Raw genomic sequence first — 12766 nt, 5'->3', positions numbered from 1 at the left:
AAGTAGATTCTGACTCACAGCAACCCTATATGACAGGGTACAACTGCCTTGTCATGGATTGAGTTGTGTCCCCCCCAGAATATCTGTCAGCTTGGCTTGGTCCTGATACCCAGTATTGTATGATTGTCTATCATTTTGTCATCTGACGTAATTTCCCTATGTGTTGTAAATCCTGTCACTATGATGTAATAAGGTGGATTAGCAGCAGTTATATTGATGGAATCTACAAGATTAGATAGTGTCTTAAGCCATCTCTTTTGAGATATAAAAGAGAAAAGTGAGCAGAAAGACAGGGGGACCTCATACCACCAAGAAAGCAGTGCCGGGGGCAGAGTGTGTCATTTGGACCCCAAGCTCCTGCCTGAGATGCTCCCAGACTAAGGGAAGACTGATGATAAGGACCTTCCTCCAGAGCCAACAGAGAGAGAAAGCCTTGCCCTGGAGCCAGCACCCTGAATTCGGACTTCTAGTCTATTGGACTCTGAGAGAATAAACTTCTCTTTGTTAAAGCCAACCACTTGTGATATTTCTGTTATAGCAGCACTAGATGACCAAGACACGCCCCGTAGGGTTTCCAAGGCTGTAAATCTTCATGGAAGCAGACTGCCACATCTTTCTCCTGAGAAAATTCAAGCCTTGAGTTGCAATCTTGAAGGATTCTATGGGGAAAATACCAAATGATGCAGGAAGCATCAAAAGAAAATGGAATAAATATACAGTCAGTATACCAAAAAGAACTAGTTGACATTCAAGCATCTCAGGGGGTAGCATATGATCAAGAACCGATGGTATTAAAGGAAGAAGTCCAACCTGCACTGAAGGCATCGGTGAAAAACAAGCCTCCAGGAATTGATGGAATATCAGTTGAGATGTGGAATTAATTCTGCTTCTCCTCTCCTACCTTTGTTGTTTGTAGTTTATCTACAGCATCATCAGCCTACCTCATGTGTGTATCTGTCTCACAGAATCACATAAAGTCAGAACTGAACCTTGAAAGAGACTGGCAGTCCAAGGATTAATTTGATAACTTTAACCTTCCCTTAATCTTGACCAACCTCTACCAAAATCATCCCATATAAACACACAATCTAAAAATTGTGTGGCTGCAATTAAGGTTCAGTACAAGTCCTCTAAACCTCACCTCCAATCAGAATGCCTATCTTTAACCTCCTCTTTTTTTTTATGGAAATTCAGGAGCTGCCACTGCTGAGAGATTATCTCTTCCACTAGATTGTAAACTCTCTTAGAGCTAGTCTTTGTATCCTCCAGAATGCACTGACTGCACTCTGTATTTGCTGCGTCAACAAAAAACAAAAAACTCTCAAGAATAAGGAAGAGAAAACTGGGCACAGCATCTGCAAAGACCAAGTTAACAGAAGAGGGCTTTGCAATGTCATTCAGGATGAATACAGGCAGATGCTCTTTTAACATAAAAAGATCTAAAAGTTCTGTTAGTAAAAACAAAAAAATCCAAACCCACTGCTGTTGAGTCAATTCTGACTCATAGTGACGCTGCAGAACAGAATAGAACTGCCCCATAGAATTCCCAAGGCTGTAAGCATTTACAGAAGCAGACCGCCACATCTTCCTACTGAGAAGTGACTTCTAACTGCCGACCTTTTCCTTAGCAGCCGAGCGTTTAATCACTGTGTCACCAGGGATCCTTATGTTAGTAAGAAAAATGAATATGGCATGCATGCTAGATGAGGGCTATTGGTAAAATGAGGGCTATTGGTAGAAGATTAATTTTCAGAGAGTGAGATGCCTATTTTCTAGAGCAACCAAAAACATTTTTTTTTCTTAAGAGCAACCAAAAACATTAATAAAAGAGGATGGGAGGAAAAAGCTTGAAGTTTACTCCATTTTCCAGAGGAAACAAGGCACCATTCCATAACTGAGGCTTGATTTCCTAGGCATTAAACCAGGCTACAGGAAAGGCTACCACCTGGAATAGAGGGAAAGAGTGGAGGCTGGGGGTGTCTCAGGGTATGGAGGTGGTGGCAGAGTCAAATATGCCAGGCACAGGGGGAAGAGAAAAGGAGGTACTTTGAGGAAGAGAAAGGTCTCTGGGGCAATTTTCAGTGGTAATGTCCAGGAGAAGCAATGAGGCCTCAGATACATGCCGTGTGCATGGGGACAAGTTAGCTGGATTAGGGGTACCACACCCAACTGTTCACGCCCCTCATGCAGATTCTGAATGGTTTGCATTTTATCATTGTGAACCTGGAATACAGACTAACTGAGCCTTGTTTGGGCTTCCTTGTTTGGGCTTCCATGTTTGTTCAAATAGAAGAGATGAGGGAACTCTCCCTCCCTTTTCCAGTCAATGAAATGCACCTGAGATACGTCTGAAGTTGTTGTTAGTTGCCATGGAGTTGATTCTGACTCATGGGAAACCCACTTGTGCAGAGTAGAACTGCTCCATAGGGTTTTCAAGGCTGTGACCTCTCCAAAGGAGATCACTAGGCCTGTCTTCCCAGGTGCCTCTAGGTTCGAACTGCCAACCTTTAAGCTACAGTTAAAAGCTTAACCATTTGTGCCACCCAAGGACTCCTTCCTTTGGAGTAGGTGGGGGGAAGAACAAAAAACAAAACAAAAACAAAAAAACCTCTTCTGGAGCTCATCCGGCCTGCTAAAAAAAAAAAAAAAAAAAAATTTTTTTTTTAACCAACTCTTTCTCCTCCCCAAAACTATTGAGATAAACGTATTTAGTACTCAAAAGGCACTAACGTAAAGAGGTTAGTACTATAGTTACATATGCATCAGCCAAAACTACAGATGGAACACATTTTCTTTAAAAAAGTAAATTGATTTGTTAGGACAGGATTTATACATAAATCAGGGTAATAGGCATTGAGAGGATGCTGCTTCTGTATTATATAGGGATAGGATGATCTAAAGGAACATGGGATCTAGACCTGATTTCAATTTCTGCTAAGTCTGACGGATCTTGGACAAGGCATTCAACCTCTCTGAGCTTTGATTAAAATGAAAGTGAGGATTGCTGTGACAGGGTTAAATTTGATTATGTATGCAAAACTACTTTAAAGTGCTACATAAATATAAAATACCTCAAATACCTTACCCTCGAAACAGCAAATATGCTAACTTGTTATAGCTTGGTATTGCCTTATTACTCCCATTTATATTTTAATATATGATGTTTTTACATAAAGAACTATATATTAAGAATATAATTATAGTGTTCATCCTACTTAGCCTGCAAATATTCTTCCATTTATGAGGTTTATGTGGGCTTAAAGAGGGAAATACCAACACACAAGTGGTGAAAACTACATTATATTTAATGTAGTAAAAGAGAAAAAGTCATAATAATTCCAAAATATTTTCAATATTTTTCAACAAATAGTCTGTTACCAGAAAGAAGACTGATTACAAGCTCACTATGAGATTCACTTATACTCTGCTTACTTAAACTCTTCATTAAAGAAGTCCCTGTTGCATATGGTACTGCCACATATTTAACTCTGGTAGACATTTTAGTGAGGGGGGGAAGTACCCCTCATTTCTTACTCAAGATATGTATGAAAACCTTAGGTGTCTATACTCCTTATGATAGTTCTTCCATATCACACATAAGGAAATAATATTTCAGCAACTTTTCTCCAGTAATCTGGGATATATTTCAATACAATGACATAAACCTAAATAATGCAAATTGTAGAAATGCTTAACTATCACAAGCATAACCCATGAAATTCTTGGAAAATACACAGTCTGTAGGCTATGTGTTCAAATCTTTGAGTATTAAGAACATTTAAAAAATACTAATAATGTACATTCATACAGAGGAAAAATTAACTATTAGTTTTCCCTTCTTGTTTATCTGGCATAAGAATTCTTGGCCTTCAAGTTTTAAATCCCTCAGAAGAAAATTAAATTTTACATTTGTGAAAAATATTCTGTTTTCCTCTGATGAGGCAACTCTCTATTAGAAAAAAAAAGTATAAAAGTATACTTACAGAAGACAAGAGTTGTTTTAGTTTTAAAAATATATTCAACTTGTTAGAAGATTATCACAAATTTTCCAATAAATGCAGTAGTTACTTTTTTATATATTTGCATTATTTGAATTTAATAATCCAAATGTGACATTGACTATGGATCACACGGATTTACACCTTGCTTTTTTTTTCTTTTTCAGGGTTTCTTTTTTTTTAACTTCAGTTATCTGTGTCTTTTGTGATTCACTCCTTCCACTTATGAAATTAAATGTTCTATATACAACTTCTAGGACACTGAATTGTGCTCATGAGGAACCTGTACATAAATCAAGAGGCAGTTGTTTGGACAGAACATGTGGCTATTGAGTGGTTTAAAGTCAGGAAAGGTATGCATCAGGGTTGTATTCTTTCACCATACCTATTCAATCTGTATGCGGGGCAAATAATTCAAGAAGCTGGACTATACGAACAAGAACAGGGCATCAGGATTGGAGGAAGGCTCATTAACAACCTGTGTTATGCAGATGACACAACCTTGCTTGCTGAAAGTGAAGAGGACTTGAAATACTGATGAAGATCAAAGACCACAGCCTTCACTATGGATTACACCTCAACATAGAGAAAACAAAAATCCTCACAACTGGACCAATAAGCCACATCGTGATAAATGGAGAAAAGAGTGAAGTTGTCAAGGATTTCATTTTACTTGGATCCACAACCAACACCCATGGAAGCAGCAGTCAGGAAATCAAAAGACGCATTGCATAGGGCAAATCTGCTACAAAGGACCTCTTTAAAGTGTTGAAAGGCAAAGAAGTCACCTTGAAGACTAAGGTGCACCTGACGCAAGCCATGGTATTTTCAATCGCATCATATGCATCTAAAAGCTGGACAATGGGTAAAGAAGACTGAAGAAGAATTGATGCCTTTGAATTGTGGTGTTGGCAAAGAATACTGAATATACCATGGACTGCCAAAAGAATGAACAAATCTGTCTTGGAAAAAGTACAACCAGAATGCTTCTCAGAAGCAAGGATGGTGCAACTGTGTCTTACATACTTTGGATGTGTCATCAGGAGGAATCAGTCCCTGGAGGACACTATACTATGCTTGGTAAAGCATAGGGTCAGCGGAAAAGATAAAGACCCTCAACGAAATGGACTGACACAGTGGCTCCAAAAACGGGCTCAAGTATAACAACAATCGTTAAGGATGGCACAGGACTGGGCAGTGTTTTGTTCTGTGGTACATAGGGTCACTATGAGTTGGAACCAGCTCAATGGCATCTAACAACAACAACCATATACAACTTCTGATTCTTTTGTGATGCCTTCCATTTAGCTTGGTAAATGGGTAAAATCCTTTTAAAATATTCTGAAGATTACATCGTATGGCCATATTTAAATTTCATGTTCTTTGCTACTTCAGAGTTTCAATGTAAATGAACGTAAGCATTTTAGCTTTTCTGAATAAATTCTGAAGCTGCTGCTCTACTTTTTAAAATAAACTGAACAACCATCCCAAACACTGTATTTCAAGATTTCTTCAGTTAACTTGTATACGCTTGTTCCATTACAATCAAACCTGTATTTTCCATGACTTGTTGTCTCTTGAATCTTGGTTAATTTTTGTTTCACAGAGATTAGGAAAGCTAAAGGACTTCTACTTTTCCCTCTTGGGTAAGTTTTGCTAAATGATTTTTCCGAGAATATTTGCCAAGTGTTTCTACTATTTATTAAGCTATCGAAGAGCCATAATCCTCCATGACATGCTTTAAATAAAACATTGTGGGGTTTTCCCCTTTATTTTCCCTTTTAACACATTAAACATTTTTTGAATGCAATCATTTAAACAGATCATACGTTTTCCATGTTATAAAACTGACGCATTATCTTTGAGTTAAAAAATGTTAGAGATCTACTAAAAACATAATATTTACTTTTCATTTTTAGTTGTTTGAAATGATTGTTTTCATGTCCTGTAGAGAGTTGATTAAATGTAATACGGAGATGCTTACTCAGTCTTTTTTATTCCCAGGAGCTTTTAACAATGCGTTCACCAACCATGGTTTTTAGATCACACTGTTAATATTACAGTAGATTGGACTGGCATTCTTTTCAACTGCCTTCTTTTCTTAAAGTAATTTAAAATTCCTTTATAATATATAATCTGATCTTTTTGTTTCTTCAAACTTCTTATAATTCCCAACAATATCATTTTTTTGCTTTAAAGTAGAATTGAACTTCTTTCTTCTTGTTTATCTTCTATAAAAAGATGTTTTTATGATTTCACTGATATTTTCTATTTTGTTTACTTTGTAAAATGATTTTTAAAATTTTTCCAAATACAAGTTACTGTTGTCAATTCTTTCCTTTGTTTCATATTTTGTATTGAAACTCTCTACTTTTCTAATATCCATAAAATCATTTTTCTTCCCCAAACTTTAATAAATTAAATTCTTTGAAGTGTGGCCTGCTCTGAATTTGAAAGTGGTAGCTGTCCAATATAAGTAGTTTAGTTCAGCACTGACACTGATTGCCTTTTATTTGACCTGAAAAGCATAATAAAACATGACCATTATGTAACAAAGCAGATGTTTTAAATCACTTTGCTATTTGATGCTAAATTGTTAATTATTTTGATTAAACTTATCTTGTAAATTCTAAGAATTAGTAAGAAATACCTTTGGGAAAAAAATTTGCTAAGGAATGTAATAAGAACGCTAACTATAAAATAAAGCTGCCCTATGAAAATTTGATTCTATTAACTTCATTTGGGAAAGAATCAAAATCACGTCATTAAAATATCACTGGAAAATTCTAAGAAGTAATTTTAAATAAAGAAAGGACACATCAACTTCCTCTTTTCTACTATACTAACTCATCCCTCCTTGGGTATACCTAGCTCCTGGGTTTAAACTCTTCCTCCAAAAATTTACGTAACTTCTCAAAGTCTTAGTTACCTCATCTATCAAATGGAAATAATGGTAGTACCAACTTTGTCGAGGATTGTGAAACTTAAATGAAATAATGCATATAGAGTGCTTACTACAGTGCCTGGTACTCCAAAACCTTAATAAATGACAGCTATAACCACTCTTCCCCTACTGTCCATGCCCACCACCCTAAACTGCTTCACCTCTGAAATTTTAACTCTTGTATTCAACACTTTGACGATAATATGCTCTTATCTGATCATTGGAAACCCTGGTGGCGTAGTGGTTAAGTGCTACGGCTGCTAACAAAAGGGTCGGCAGTTCGAATCCACCAGGCGCTCCTTGGAAACTCTATGGGGCGGTTCTACTCTGCCCTATAGGGTTGCTATGAGTTGGAATCGACTCGATGGCACTGTTTTTGGCTTTGGTTTTATCTGATCATTATTTCAGCTTTTACTATCTTAATTCCAGTATAATTTTAATTTTACTTCATTAATATTTCCAAAGCCTTGACCTTCTCACTTTCCCCCATTTTATTAACACCCTCTGCCTTTACTTCCAGCCCTACTCCTTTCCCTACTCAGCATAAAATCCTACCATTTAATAACACTCCCTTGGGTTTTGCAAAACCCTGATGGTATATCAAAGGAGCCCTGGTGGTGCAATAGTTACGCATTCATCTGCTAACCGAAAGGTTGGCAGTTAGAACCTACCAAGACACTCTGCAGGAGAAAGAAAGACTTGGCGATCTGCTTCCGTAAAGATTACAACCTAGAAGACCCTATGGGGCAGTTCTACTCTGTCACATGGGACGGCTATGAGTCAAAAATTGACTGGACAGCACACAACAACAACAACAAAGGTATATCGGTCATAAGATCTGAAGCCAGAGAAAAGCAGATTCAAATTCTGCCCCTGTCACTTACTAAACCAAAACAAACAAATAAACCCATTGCCATAGAGTCGATTCTGACTCATGGCAACCTTGTAATGACAGAGTAGAGCTCCCCCAAAGGATTTCCAAAGTTGTAAATCCTTACGGAAGCAGACTGCCACATCTTTCTCCTGAGGAGCAGCTGGTGGGTTCCAACCGCCAACCTGTCGGTTAGCAGCTGTGAGAACTGAGCAAGATGTTTAGCCTCTCTTGATACAGTATGTGTAATGATGATTGTCAAAATTAATCGCCATGTTTACAGAGCATTTACCATAGAGGCTGGCATGTATTAGATCTTTAATAAATCTTAGATTCTTTCTCTTCCTTTCTCTCATTCCCTCCAGCAACTATTCTAAAATTTCATCTTTCTTCAAACTCTCATTTTCATGATTTCCTCCCACTGGCTCAGAAGATGATCTAGCTTCCTATTTTACAGAGAAAATTAAGCCGTTAGGCCAAAACTCCTTTAATTTCCCCCACACCACTTACAAATTTATCAGCATCATATCATTCTTTCCAGTACTTATATCATTCTTTCCAGTTTCAGTGGAAGAAGAACCTCCCTCCTATCTAAGGCTTAATGTTCCACTCAAACTTCCAACCTCCTCAGGAACCATTAATCATCACTTCTCTCTGTGTACCATTCCTTCTCTCCCTCTCTACTGACCTTTTCCCTTGATAAATAAACATCCTATCCTAAAGTCTCTTCATCCAAGGCAAATAAATCCTTTTTTATTCTTCATGGGCAAATGTTTTGGAGAGTTGTTTACTCTCACTGTCTGTTTTTGCACACTGCCTCCCATTTTACTTTCTAACTCACTCTAATCTGACTTCTGCCCACACCATTCTTCCAAAGCTGCTCTCACTAAGTCAACACTGATCTCCATGTTATCATGGCCAACGGGCACTTTTATGATACAATGACACCATTGACCCCTCCAACTTTCTTGAAATTCTTCTCTTCCTTGGCTTCTCCATAATTTTCTCCAGGTTTCTCGTCCTAGCTCTAGTCTCCTTATCAAGCTTATTTTCTAATGCCCACCCCCTAAATGTCATTATTTCCTACGCTCTATTCTGAACCTTTTTTTTTCCCCCCACACTCCTTGGGTGATCCATCTGAATCTATGGTTTTAATTACAACAGTTATATTCTGATGATTCATTAAACTCACTTCCAGTTTAGACATCTAGTTCAAGCTCCAGAATCTTTTACCCAACTAGCAATCAATCTCCCCTCCTAAATGTCCCATAAATACCTCAACTTCAGTAACTGGCCAACAATAAGAAACAATCATCTTACACAATTTACAAGGCCTTTCTCAATTCAGGTTCTTTATCTGAACACAGAAAGTTATTTTAATGTCCATTTTCTCAATTCTTCCAAGAATCAGTACATTAGTACTATTCTAGATGCATAAAGAATTAATACAATAGATGTCTTTGGGCATTAATTCTCTCTCTCACAGAACTTGGCTGAGACAGGTGCTGATTTACCTCCTGTATCTAGGCACTAACTTCTGTAACTCTTACATCTTATCTCTAGAATTCTCCACTTCCCCGTTTCTTAGTTTTATGCTCTCATCTCTGATCCTTCAGATTGCTACAATAGTTTCCAAATCTGGGTTGACCCAAATCCAGGTCTCTAGTTTGACTTCCTGACACTTCCCTTCAGGCTCATTATGTGACAGCCATACCATGCTACTTACAGCCCCCTGAATGTGATGCATTCTGAGTTGAAATATCTGTGCCTTTGCTGTTTCCCCTATTTGATGTCCCCTCACATACTTTTATCAAGGTAATGTTTTTCTTCAATTACAAAAGTGATGGTTACAGGTTCTTTATAAAACATTTAGTTTTATACAGTATGGTTATATACAACATAGAACTATATATTCTTTTCTCTTGATCCCCTCCTCCAAACTACACACACACATACACAAATGCACATTCCTCCCCAAAGGCAACCATTGTTAATAGTTTGGTCTGTATCCCTCTAGACTAAATTCTATTTATATATCAGCCCTAAGTTTAGGCACCATCTCCTCCCGAAGCTTCCTCTGATTCTTACATACAGGGTGCGTTAACTCTTCCTATTTGCTCCTATGAAACCTTGGGCTTCTATTTATCAGAGCATAGCTGGAATTGTGAGCATACAAAGAGTGGGGACATTCATTTTAATCTACATATTCCCCAGTTTGGCATATTGCTCCATACATTTTTTTTTTTTTAAGTAAAAATTACACTGCCCTTGTTCTCACTATGGTCTAGTGGGGAGCTATTTATAAATAATTCCACGGGAAAGAGCAGGGTGGTAAGGGAATCAGGAATGTCTTCCAGGTAAAGTGACAGTTAAGCATCCAAATAAATGTGAATAGAAGTCAGCTAGAGGAAAGAGGAATATGTTCAATGAATACAATAGGCACCACGATAGAATATTAATTTTTTTTTTAATTTAAAGGACGGGTCTATTACTAAATGGCATTATTAGATAAACATATTTGAATAATATTTTTAAGAATATTACAGGCTAGGGACTTAACATTACTCTATAAAGTGGGTAATTATTATCTTCAGTTTATAGAGAAAGAAATACATAATGAATGTATCTGACATCATCAGTGTCCTATCCATATCTCCTAGACCCACCATGGAGACCACCTGCAGCTTTGATGGCAATTCCCATATATGTCATGCAGATGGTTTCCTATCTCAACCATTTGTCTTTCTGCCTGAGGGTTTTCTCTAGCAGGAGGAGGATGCTGTGGAAGTGAAGGCTGCCAAAGGAAGTGCCAGGGAGTTAACACTCTCAGGAGTAACCCTTAACCAATGCAGGAAGAGAATTGTAGGTAAATATCCCCATCTTCTTGTCCCTTTGTGAGACAATTATGCGGTCTGTTCTATATACAGTAGTCTATCAGAGGGTATCCAGTGGAATTTCGTTACTCTCAGTTACGGTTTACCTGCTCATTAACACACACTTTATGCACTGACTTTCTTCTCTTTTTTGTCTTACTGCCTCCCTCCCTCACCAGGCTTCCTGGGTTCATCTCCCAAATAAATCTCTTTGTATATCAATCCTTGTCTCAGGGTTTAGTTTTGGGGGAACTCAATTTAAGGTAAAGAAGTTGCTTAAAATCAGACATAGCTAATAAATTGTCCATCTAACTCTACATAGCCCATATTCTATTTATACTATCTCCTCTTTTGAACTTTCTTTTTCCAGTTTATTAGCATATTAGATATGCTCACAATTAAATTTATGTATGGTATAAATTCAAAGAAAAATGGAGATACAGAGGTTCAAACATGGAACCCTAACTTTGAATGCACATCATTCTTGATAGGAAATAAAATGACTATATTTTGAAAGACATGTTTGATGCATTATAATAATGGAAACTATACTCAGGTTCACTATTTGTCAGTTTGTCACAAAGATGCTGGAAACTATACTACCTGTATTTCAAATACCAGCAGGGTCACCCATGATGGACAGGTTTCAGCAGAGCTTCCAGACTAAGCCATGCTAGGAAGAAAGGCTTGGTGATCTAATTCTGAAATTAGCCAACGAAAACCTTATGGATCACACTGTCAAAACACGTCAGACTCACTTGCTTTGGACACATAATCAGGAGGAATCATTTGCTAGAGGAGGACATCTTGTTTGGTGAAATAAAAGGCTACGAAGCATGTGAGAGGTCCTTGATGAGAAGGATTGGCACAGTAGCTCCAACTATGGACTTGAAAATGCTGGTAATTATGATGACAACACAGGACTGGGCAACATTTCTAGTAAGGTCACCAGGAGTTGGAGTTGACTTGATGGTAGCTAACAACAATAATAAAATATTCAAATAGAATTGGTTGATTTTATCATGCTTTATGCATTATTCTTCTGTAAGGTTCAGCAAATCTTAATTTTAGAATAAGTTAGCCATTGTTTACACTTCATTAACATTACCGCCTCTGCAAAACATAAATAAGAGGCTACTGAACTTGACCTTAATTTAATTAGCACTTGGTAGGAAGTTTAGTTTATTCCCAGAAAGTGTTCAGATGTAAGGAAGGGGGAAAGAAGGTTATCTCATTATTCCAAAGACCATTCTAGAAGGGCCTTCTGCATTTCAGAAGATTTGGGTCTTTCCCCTACAGCAGGCCTAAGGTCCACTCACTGCAAGAGACAGGAATGTAAGGTCCACTCACTGCAAGACACGAATGTCAACTACAGCATAGACTCTTTCAGGCACTCTGGGTCAGGGAGGGAAGACATTGTCCTCAAAGGCCCACAGGTGTCAAATAAGGGGACTAAAGAAATGAGAAGGAAAATGACAGCCCATGTCGCTAACTCAGATCTGCAAAAGGAGTCTCCGCTGAAGTTGGCAATTACCTTAGGAGCAGGAGAAGCAGGGCCACTTTCTCAGAGGGTCTGAAGCTCGCTGGGGCGGCTAGCTAGGGTGAGTGAGGAGCGGGAAACTAAGCACAGCCCGGCGGCAGCTCTCCTGAGAGGCCAAAAGCTAGGAGCACGCTTGGGCGAGACGGGGCGGTGCCTAATGTGGAGTCCGGAAGCCAGGGCCTCGGGATAGGAAGCCAGGTGCAAAGCCCAAGCCTCACAGTGGGCGCGAAGCCGGCCTTTGAGGATAGGAAGTGTGCGCCTCCTTCGGAATGGTTGGCGCCAGCACAGGCACATGGGCTAATGCAACCTGAGAGAAGGGAACCCAGCCTCCTGCTCCATTTCCAGTGGGCTCCTTCAAGTCAACTTACACTATGCCTCTACCGGCCTCTGGTTTTTGTGAGGTAATCCCCTTGCACAGCCCACCAAGCCCAGTGGGGTGCCAAACCCTTCCGAGACCTTGTCTGGGGACCTCCGCCTTCGCCCTTCTTTAAGGTGATGGCGAGAATAAAGAGCCTTAGGTTGGGTCTCCCCAAGGCACAC

This window comes from Elephas maximus, chromosome 3 (genome assembly GCF_024166365.1).
Source record: "Elephas maximus indicus isolate mEleMax1 chromosome 3, mEleMax1 primary haplotype, whole genome shotgun sequence".
NCBI lineage: Eukaryota > Metazoa > Chordata > Mammalia > Proboscidea > Elephantidae > Elephas > Elephas maximus.
The sequence above is the reverse complement of the archived record's forward strand: the minus strand, read 5'-3'. Positions refer to the sequence as shown.